Genomic DNA, 11935 nt, shown 5'->3' with positions numbered 1-11935 from the left:
TTTGATTTCATTTTAAAAGCTTCTAGATCACTAAGAAGTAGATTAATTTTGGTTTTCTTCACTTGAGTGGTCGCTTCATAGGTTACTTTTAGAGTATCCCAAATTTCTTTTGCGGTTTTAAGGGTGGAAACCCTATTAAACTCTTCCGAAGAAAGAGCACAAATGAGGGAATTCATAGCCTTATAATTCATAGTGAATTGGGCATTTTAGGAATCTTTCCAAGTCTCGCTACCGGTGGAAGGTTCGGTATACCCCTTCTCAATAATCTTACAAATGCCAAATTCTTGGGCCTTTAGATAAATCTTCATCCGGGCCTTCAAACAACCATAGTTGGATCCATGGAAGTATGGTGGCCTAGATGAGGAATGACCCTCAAGGTATTGTCAGGAAGAAGATGAGGTTGCCATGGATCTTTTCTCTTTTAGATTTCAATTTAAAAATCGCTAGTAAGAGCCTTAGTTCTGATACCAATTGAAATTCCAAAGGGCAACATAAGAGGAGGGTGAATTGGGTAATTTAAATTTTTACCTAAAATACAAGGGTGTGTGAGATTAATCCTAGATTATTCTAACCGTTGTTCAATTAATATTGCAAAGCAAGGAAAGAGATTACCGATCACCAAAAGGAGGATAAAGAATGATGAGACCACACAAGAATTTTTAGAGTGGTTCAGTCACAATCGGACCGACTCCACTACCCAAGTACTTGGTCTTTCCTTGGGATTTTCCTCCACGATATTGGACCTTCAATAATGCTGAGTCCCGAGCCTTACAATAAACGCAGCCTCCAAGGGAACAAACCCTCTTCGCAAAACTTCCTCCAAGGATGTCAACCCTTTTCTCAAACTGCCTCAAAGGGTATGACTCCTCTTTGCAAGTACAAGAAGAAATGAAAAAATGAAAGTCTCTCAAGCCTCTTAAAGGCAAATACAAACAATAAGTAGCTCACCTATAACTCCAAATGATTACAAGAAAAATCCCTATGGAGTGCCTCTTGACAAGAAGTAAATGCACAAGCTTAAATCCTCAAAATGAGGAAGAAGAAATCCTTTTGAATGCTCAAGCTCTAGGGTTCAATAAATGATGTATCAAAAGGTTATTTCTAAGGTCAAGGATAGGGTATTTATAGCCCAAGTAATTAACTTGACAAGAATCATCAAGTCGCTCGAGTCCCAACGACTATTTTTCCAGACTTCGGGCGCTCACTTTTTTATTTTGAATTTCTAAACCGTCGCGGTCGACCGAGGTGTCACGGTCGCTCGTCGTGAGCTTTCTCGACTTTTTATATTTTGACCACAAACCTATCCGCGGTCGATCGTTGTGACCTTTCTGTATGGCTCTGGAATTTCCAGGAGCCCATCCGCGGTCGACCAGGGTGCCTCTGTCGACCAGGGTGCCTCGGTCGATCGGCCCTCTATTGTTTGGTAGGAGTTGGATTTCCAGCATCCTTTCCGCAGTCGACCGGGGTACCTTGGTCGACCGGCCCTATTTTAAAAACTTGGTTTTACATATTAAAACCTTAGGGCTTTGGGTCATGGTCTTTGGGCTTTTGTCCTATGTTTTCAAATACCTTTTTGAGTTTGTTCAAATACTTTTGAAAAGGTTTTGAAAACAAGACTTCATGCAAATTACTTAATGCCAAGAGGACTCTAATACATTCTAAAAAGTGAAGGAGCCTTAAGTCTTCTTGATCTCTCATCTTCTAGGCATTTGCATGGGATGTTCTTTGACTTGGGAGAGTCTTCTATCTTGATCTTGTGCTTGTGGTTTCCTCCATTCTTCAATGAACTTCAAGGATTGTAGGAAGACCACTAATGCTTGATTGTCTCCAAGTTGTGCCCTTCTTCTTCTTGCTTCAAGTGTTGGCTTTGATAACTCCTGTCTAAATCACAACACTTGAGAAGCCATTAACAAACTACCATCAATTTGGGTTTGTTAATCATCAAAACATCAATGGGTTGTACGCTTGGGCTTACACTTGTTTTTGACCTAATAGATAGAAGAATCAGGAAAAAGTGGGGAGCTAGAAATTTGTATCCCTTTCAAATCTCTTTCCAACGGATATTTACACTCGTGATTTGGTGAAGTGGTTGAAAAGTTGTGGCTGTTTTCGTGGAAGGTGATGAAAAGGAAAAGAAAATAAAGAAAAAGAAATAGAAAGGGGGAAATAGAGGAATATTCCATGGAAATTTTCAAGAAGTTTCAATGGAAAATGGGAAAGGATGAAAAGTGAAAAATGAGTAGGGAACAACTAATGGACCTCCTACGAAGCCCTTGGGAATGAGAAAACCCTCGGAAATGAGAGATATTCTCAGAAATAAGAGAAATTAGGAAATTTTCCTAAAAGGTAGGAAAATACCTAAACAAATAGGAAATTGTAAATGAAGATAATAGACATTGCCCTGGAATAACTCTGGAGCTCAAAAATATTAGGAATTATCCCGGAAAAGTGTAAAAGAGACTCAAACGGCCCTGGAAATAAAAGAAAACAAGAAACCGGTTGAAGCTAGAGAGGAATTGAGAACCTAACCCTACAATATAGACAAGACTTGAGAAAAAAATTTGTTGGATAAAGTGGAGCAAAATAGGGGTGTCTACACAACGATAAGTTGGAGACTAACACTGATAGGTGTGTCTTTGACAGATATCCCAAGGATAGTAGGGGTTATAGTTTTTTGTGAGCAGGAATGCAGTATTCTTGGAAGAAGAGCACATCCTGAACGCCGGCAAGAGGGATAATGTTTCCTTGGATGAGCAACCTGAGGATCTGATTGAGAGGACACCTGACGATGTAGAGCAGTCACCCCTAGAACCTATTCCAACCCTATGATGTAGTACTAGAGAGATCAAAGCACCTGATAGATTTGTCTATCTTTTAGAGACCTATAACATGGTCTCTTATGAAAAGACGGATCCCCTTAACTACAAAGAGGCAATGTTAGACATTGATGAGGACAAATGGATTGATGCAATGAAGTTAGAGATGGACTCGATGTACTCGAATGGGTGTGGACTCTAGAAGATCTACTGGGGGCGTTTAAGCCCATCAGATGCAAATGGATAAGAGGAAGAATGGCCCATATGGGAAGGTGGAAACCTTCAAGGCAAGGCTTGTGGCAAAAGGTTATATTCAGAATGCTGGAATAGACCATGAGGAAACCTTTTCACCTTAACCATGCTTAAGTCCATCAGGATTTTATTGGCAATAGCCACGTACTGCGATTACAAGATTCGGCATATGGACGTCAAAACTGTCGTCTTGAATGGAAACATTCAAGAAGATATTTATATGGTCCAACTTGAGGGTTTTGTCGTTGCTAGAGAAGGCAGTCATAAAGTGTACAAGTTGTTCAGGTCCATTTATCGAATAAAGTAAGCATCACGCATTTGGGACCTCCGTTTTGATGAGACAGTCAAAGAGTTTGGCTTCTCTCAAAACATTGATGAGTCTTATGTTTACAAGAAGGTTAGTGGGACTGCCGTGACGTTTCTAGTACTCTATGTGAACGACATTCTACTCATTGGGAATGACATGGGTATGTTATTAGGAACAAAAATATGGTTGTCTAGTTACTTCTCTATGAAGGACTTGGGAGAAGCAACCTAAAGTGTTTAGGGACCGGAAGTATAGGAAGATGGGTCTTTCACAGGAGAGCTATATTGATAAGATATTGGTTCATTTTAGCATAGTTGATTCCAAGAAAGGGTTCTTTCCCTTTCAGCATTTAGTCAAGCTTTCCAAGAAGATGTCTCTAATGACATCTAAGGATAAGCAGAAGATGCGAGTGGTGTCCCTATGCCTCGGTAGTGGGTTGCCTCATGTATGCCATGCTGTGTATTAGGCCAGACATCTGCTACACGGTTGGCATGGTGAGTGGATATCAGACGGACCCATGTCCTGAGCACTAGATGACAGTGAAACATATTTTCAAGTACTTGAGGAGAACAAGGCATTATTATCTTGTGTACAGTGGAGAAGACTTTGTCATTTTTGGCTATAGGGATTCAGAGATAGAAAACAGAATTTATTTTTAAAAGAAATGGAGTGGATAATTCCTAGAAAGAAGTATTTTTTCACGAGGTACAACTCTAACGCCCACACCGGATATGGACCGAACTGTCTCACGATGATCTGAACCCAGCTTACTTTCAGCCTGATGTAGATGACATCAAGTCCTACTCGGGCTTTGTGTTTACTTTGGGATATGGGGCAGTGTGCTGGAGGAGCTACAACAAAAAGACCACAGCGGATTCCACGACTGGGGCCATATCGTAAGCAAATGAACCTCGATCTCACCAGAAGTCAAAGCATTTCCTTCAGACGTGAGATCAACAATAGAGGAGATGTAGCTGTTGAGAAAATTGCTTCGCAGATAACGTGGCGAATCTGATTATCAAGGCTCTTCCACAGAAGGTGTTTGAAAAACACCTGGAGAGCATGGATCTTAGATAGATGCATGACTGGCTTTGAATGCAAGTGGTAGATTGTTAGAGTATATACCCTAAAAACTAGTGCAACTTGTATTGAATCTTGTAATTAATGAATAAATTGATTGTTTCATGGCATATATTGGGTAATATTTAGAGTATATGATATGCTTCTTAAGATCGTTTCTTCTTAGTTAGAATTGTAAGATATGCCACGCACATAGAGATTATGTGCCAAGGAGATATGGCCTTCAAGTTCTCTGCAGACCAAGAATGTCTAGGTCGGGGTTGAGGTTGGACACCTAGTTCCTCTACACAACCGACATCAATCCTGCCTCCTTACACGCATTAGGGTGGCCTATCTCGGTCATTGGGGTAGTGGACCTTAAGCAGGTGGAATGGGTGTGATGATTGCATCACGCAATGAGCAGATAACTTAACGGAATAACCTATGGATAAGGATTTGATAAGGTTATTCCATCAGACAGGACCCTTCTAATATATGTCTTTAGACCAAAGGGGTCTTTTTGGTCCGTAAGCAATGGTTATGGCTTTGTTCTAGCTTATCGTAGTCCAAATAGGATTACCAAAGGGTAGTACTAGATCATTGGACAAACACATGGGATCAATAGCGATGCCCAAAAAGGAATTGTCCATCCCTCTATAAGAAAGATTGAATTTACAATTTCGATCTCATCTAATTTCTTTGGTAAAAGGCTGGACAGACGATTTAATAAAAGCGTTTATCAAATGTTCTGAAAAACTTTGTTTGTTTTAAAAAGACTTTGCAAATACATTTGCAGACTACAAAGTGATAGATCGAAAGGTTTACCATTGAGTGGGCCCTAGGGGTAAAATGTGCCCACCCTCCTATAGGACCCAACTCGGTAAATGGCGGATTGGATGAAGGACATGCACTCAAAGTGCTTAGGGCATTTAGATTCGATGGTCTTCATTGGGGTAATGTCCTGGTGGGGTCCACTTGCTTAATGCGATCGTAGTTATACTACATTGCGTGAGATAAGATATGTCCCCCTTGTAGGACCCAACTCGGTAAATGGCAGATTGGAGGAAGGACACGCACTTGGAAGTGATTAGGGAATTTAAATTTGATGGTCTTCATCAGGGTAATGTCCTGGTAGGGTCCACTTGCCTAATGCAATCATAGTTATACTACATTGCATGAGATAAGATATGTCCACTCCTCATAGGACCCAACTCGGTAAATGGCGGATTGGAGGAAGGACATGAACTTGGAAGTGCTTAGGGTATTTATATTCGATGGCCTTCTTTAGGTTAATCTCTTAGTGGGGTCCACATGTCTAATGCGGTCGTAGTTATATACATTGCATGAGATCACAGTGGGGCCCATGGTGGGCTATGCAAGAACGACCATTGAATCCCTGTGACGATCCCACTCACAACTCACTAGGCCCTTAAAGGAATGTTGGACAATCTCAGTTCCGGACTTTATTGGGCGCGAGGAATGGATTGGATTCATTGTATTTGATACAAGGAGAAGATGTGACATACATAGGTTGCATATTTTAGAGTTCGTGCCTTTGAATGGAATTTTCGTCCAACCCAAATAGGGGTGTCCATATTGATTCAAAAGTGTTTGAATTATAAAATTAAATGTAATAGTTATATTTGTATTGAAAAAGGAAAACTAGTTGTATTGGGAAGCTAGTTTCCTAAGAAATAAAGAGGAGATTTTGGGGGAGATTTGTAGGAGATTTTGTAGATCTTTTTTGCAAACAAATTTGTGTTTGAACAAATCTCACGCCCAACTTGGGCATACAAAATGTCCAATATTGGTTGGACTTTGTTTTTTTTAAGTTAGGAAAAGTTGCACACAACTTTGGATAAAACTTATTTGAGATCTTGATTTCAAAAGGCAAAACAAATTACAAATACTAAATATATAAAAAGGGCTGGACGTTTGTTTTTTAGAGAAGTATTGCTTTTGGAAAAACCTCCCATAAGTGAAAAACGTCTTCTCTGTCTCTCTCTCTCCGTACTTTTATTTCTTCACCATTAAAGCTCCATCTACAATTGAGATAATCCCATCTATTAGATCTAATTTAGATCAGATCCGTAAATAGACCAAGAGTTATTCTATCCCTTTGTATAAATATCAAAAGATCCCATTGGATCAACTTGCAGCGTCCGCGGCGAAAAGTTCGTTTGTGTCGATTTGGGGAGTAGATCAAGCAGACGATCTTCTTCGTGGTAATTTCTATAAAGGTACATTTTTTATCTATTTATTTTATCACCAAACTATAATCTAGTTCCAAGAAATCCTGAGCTAAGGGCAATATTGAAAGATAATTATTATATTATGTAATTTGATTCCCTTGCGCATAGTGATTTTGCCCTGGGGTTATATGACCCGACTAACAGCATAAGCTCTCTTTTGAAGAAGAGATACACCATAGTATGGTGGTGTTATGTTTAATCAACATGTGCTCTATAAATACTTAAATTCTATTGGTTGGGACTTAAGTAATTTGTTGTGCATGTGATTAATTAAAAGGGTCGACCAACCCATGGTGGTCGCCCGGCCCAACTATGACGGATTGTTCCTGACTTTCCAGGAACACCTCCGCGGTCGCCCGGATTAACCCTGTCGACCGGCCCGCTAAATTTACACAAGTGCTGGAATTCCAGCAAGCTTGCCACGGTCGCCCGACTAACCCCGGTCAACCTACCCTGTATAAAATTCTATTTTAACTTATAAAAATCAGGGGCTTTAGGCCATGGTCTTTGGGCTTAAGTCCTAGGTTTTCAAACACTTTTTTGGGTGTTTTGATGATTTCCAAAGATGAAAAAATTTAGGTACAAAAATCATTTGAAAATTTATTGAAAGTGCATTTTACAAAATATCAAGAGGACTCTAAATACAATCTAAAAGTGTACACCATGGGTCTTCTTGGATTGTATCAGCTCCTTTGCACTTCCTTGGACTATTTCGGCTTGAGTGAACATCTTGAACTTTGTCTTGGCTCTTGTGACTTCCTCTAATCTTCAAATCATGTTGAGAGGTGCATGAGGAGTCACCATGGCATGTTCAACTCCATGCTCCTTGACACTTGCTAGGAACTTGTGGGATCTTCATGTTGAGCTTCTTGACTTGAACATCTTCAAATGATGATGTCTTCACTGTGAGTGCAATCTCTTGGTTCCTTTGCTTCTTGATCCACAAGTCATGTGTTGAGAAGAGTTGTGTAATGGCGATTATGACATGAAAATCTTGTATATAACACAACACCTCAAGGCAACACATTAGTCCACAAATGCTAATCAATTTGAGTTTGCTAGGATCAAAACAAGAAGGTAAGGTGAATGATTAACCCATGGGAACCCTTGGGCTTATACCAAGTGAATTGAAATTACGAAGAGAAAAAGGATTGTGTTATAACTGTGACGAGAAGTATATTCCTAGCCACAATTGTAAGGCACAGTTCTTCTTGATGGTAGACGACATTGAAGGCGTAGCAGAAGGGGTAGATGACAATAGTCTTCCCAAATCTGAAGACGGGATTGACCCTATAGATTTTGGTATTTCAGAAATCAGGATGCGTGCTCTAGTGGGCCAATCTAGTCCATGAACATTGCGATTGTTAGGTACCAGTGGAGACCGACAATTACAAGTGCTAATTGACAACGGCAACACTCACAATTTTGTACAAACGAAAGTGGTATAGAGTATGGGCTGGTCAGTGATTCCTGCAAATCTATTCAAGGTCTGTGTATACAATGGGGATTATCTGATTTGTGACAAACAATGTATAGGAGTCTCATTGAACTTGCAGCATCATGCATTTGAAGTGGATTTGTTTGTATTACCCATCCAAGGTGCTGAAGTTGTATTAGGTATTCAGTGGTTGGAGGTGTTAGGTCCTATATTGACTGATTACAAAAATCTCACAATGGATTTTTACCAGGATGGTAAACCAATTCGTTTGGTGGGTGAAACCAATGTGAAAGAAGACCCTATCTCAATTACCAAATTACAGAAACTGTTTCATAGTAATAGTGTTGCTTCGTGTTTTCAATTGAAGGCAGTGGACATGGGTACTAATACAATTCATGAGATGTCAAACGTTCCACAATGTATTCAAGATCTTCTTAAAAAATTTGAAGCTACCTTCAAAGAGCCTACAGGCCCACCACCTACAAGATCGAATGATCATCGCATCCATCTAATACCCGGTGTGGGACCTGATCCCGCGAGAGGGGTGGCGCGACCCGCCACACTCTCTTTTGGTCTCTCATACCCACGCGGTTGGCGCGTGCCTTTTATTATTCATTTAAATCGTCCTTTCCGTGAACTTGGGATCACTAAAGCAATCTGAACTTCACGCAAAACAAAATGACAGAGTCGCCACCTAGATGAGAGATCTAGGACCCGTAAATGACCAGAAATCTAGATTCGTTACCTGATTACGAGAATGGAAGGTATGGGAAGTTACCACCACAAGCACCATTCTTGCCCGATAATCCGGTCTTCAATTCCAAAAGGTAACTCTCTTGAATTTATTTTAAATGGCTTATTTAACTCTTTATTAATGTGTGAACTATGTGACATGCATCCTAAAATCTAATTTCAATATATTTCCTAATGTGTATCTTGATTTTTTTTTATTTGTTTGGATTCAATCTAAGTGAATGTTCTCCTAAAATTCTAATTTGAGGGAAATCCTATATATTTAGTTAATTTAGTTAAGAATTTAGAAAAAACTAATATACAAAACCCCACCATTTGTGGTGGGCCGACTCTTGTTCAGTATGCCATTCAAAGCATCAAAAGCTGCCTACGTATCCAAGCCTCACTGGAATCATAGTCGATCGTAGTTCGGTGCCTAAACTAAGCTATATGCCTAGACACCTATCTAGACTGGAAGGACTGTTTCAACAATTTAAGAGAGAATATTTAGTTCAAGTTGAGTAGATTTTATTATCCTAAGACTCCATCTAAGATGCTATATGGTCATATCTAAGTGCAAGACATCCCTTAGACGAATGCAGGTGAACCTACATCCTAGGTAACTAGGCTTGTCCTATGAGAAAAGGGGTAACTAGTGTAACTAGATCTATGACTCAATTGCTAATAATAGCAATCGGTCGTGATGAGGATGAACTCCCTAACTCTAGCACACCCTAAAACCTAGTACACAACGTGACGTAAGTGTTCCTACGGAGCTCTAAAGGTTCTTACAATGGGAAATCGTAATCCAACGGTCCCATGGACAAGGATTAAATCAATTCAGTTTGCCGAAGTTAATGATTTTCAATTCTTTAAAAATTTTCGATTCCTAAGATCTAAGGAATACCAAAGGCCCTAAGGCTTGATTAGTTTCAGCCTTGAATTGCATCCATGGAAGGGAATAGTGCTCTCAACCCTTGTATAATTTAACACATAAGTTATAGTATATTATTGCCTAGCATGTTTCTCAGGATTTCTATGGATAGTGGGCCTCGGAGCCAACAACATACTATAATTTACATGTTCAAATTATGCACGATCGATCACAATTAGTATACGATTATGGATGCGATCTCGGCAATTGAACTATCGCGATATAGCGAATTTACATGGGAGATCTATGAACCCTAAGGTTTCTATTTAAAATAAGTTAGGGATTGAATTCATGATAAAAATTTAAGATGTTTTGGAGATTTTTACTGACTTTTGTGTTGATTTGCTATTAAGTTGTGATTTATTAACATTAAGACCAGATTGATAGGATTACACAGAAACTCTAAGCAATCAAATTCCAAATCCGTTGAAACGTTTCCAGTAATATGATATGGATGATTGTAATTTACTGAAAGTGTTTCAGGAATTTTAACTAAGTTTTACTATCACTTTCTGAATTTTCCAAATTAAAGTCAGATTATGGATTAACAAAGCAACTTATAGCATATGGATTTCAAATTAGCTTAAACTTTTACAGTATAAATTTCATCATGATATTCGACTACTGTAAAATTTCAAAGATTTTTATTACAATTTGATTCCAATTAAAATTCACACACAAATCGGATGAAATCAAATAATTAATTAAAAGGCAAACCTAATGATATCCTAAAATGAAAGAAAAATTCCAGTAGATATATAATAGATTATAAAATTTTCTATCAAAATTTTAAAACCTAAAAATTAAGACTCCTCCGTAAAATCAATTTGTAAATAGAAAAGGTGAATTTATTTCCTACGAATTGAAACTCGTTTATTAAAATAAATTACAAAACCATATTAAAACTTTGCAAGCTAGTAAAAAATAATTCTCTAACATTCGTGTAACCTAAGTCACTGGTTTGTAAAGAAAAAATTTGAAAATTCACTAATTTAATACGAAAAAGAATTACGGCAAGTAAAACGGAGAATCGATTAGAAAACAGTAAATAAAACATAATTTTTGAAACCAATTTCATGAAAAATTCACTTAATATTTAAAAATTAATTCTGAAAAGTTTCATCAATTTTAAAAACCTTTTGGTATTTATTAAAAATAGGCCCAATTTAAAATAATTTAAATTCGGATTAAAAAATATTAAAAAAATCCAAAATTTTTAGGGTGAACTGGAAATCCAAAAATTAGTCTGAAAACAACTTTTCATGAAATTTGGGCTTGATTTGACCTTTTTCTATTTTATTCTTCAAGAAATAACCCTTTGCCGAGTTATCTTTCGAAAAATAAAACGGAAATTGAGGCGGTCAAACCATGGTTCAAGATCGTACTTTCCAGTAGTTTTCAAATTTTTATTAATCTGGAACAATTTTGGTTTTCGAAAAAGACCATGTTTTCAACTACTTGCCTTGGAAACCCACTTTAAATCCATATCGAAGGAAAAAGAAAGAAAATTGATATTTATATTGAGGAAAATTAATTTTTTTGTGAAAGTTTACATTTTAAAAACTTAAAATCTATACTATATCATACTGAAATTTTAAAAGAAAACTCATTGATCTGATCTATCAAAAGTAAAACCCTAGCATGCTTTTTCTAATTCTCAAAGAAGAGAAATCCTTACCGTTGATCGCGATCCTTGTCTCTAGGGTTGGTGATCCGAGATATACAATTTGTCCAACCCTTTTATACGCTCAAGAAGACCCAAAGAGTCCTCCAATAATTCTTGATTATATGAGGCCTTGGAGAAGAAGAAGAAGTTCAAGAACTCCTTTTGTGAAGAACACTTGAGAGAGAGATGAACCCTTGAAGAAAGAGGAGGGTTTTTCTTTTCTTTGAGAGAGAGGAGAGAGGGGTGGACGATTTTTTTTTGGATCCTTCCTAGGGTTATTTGCTTTGATTTTTATACAAAAAAACTAGGGTTAAGAGAGAAATAGTAGTTTCCAATGTAAGAGTTCCGATTTTTGGCTTGTTTCCAATTTTCCCAACGTGCTTTCTTTCTTTCTTGTTTCCAAATTGGATTTCATTCTAATCTTAATTTCTTGTCAAACAAGACATGCTATTCCCATTCCACATTGCTTTTTAAAAAAA

This window comes from Tasmannia lanceolata, unplaced genomic scaffold, assembly GCF_043159265.1.
Source record: "Tasmannia lanceolata isolate RefF3 unplaced genomic scaffold, GAP_Taslan_0.1 ptg000034l, whole genome shotgun sequence".
Lineage (NCBI taxonomy): Eukaryota > Viridiplantae > Streptophyta > Magnoliopsida > Canellales > Winteraceae > Tasmannia > Tasmannia lanceolata.
This window is presented reverse-complemented; position numbering follows the sequence as displayed.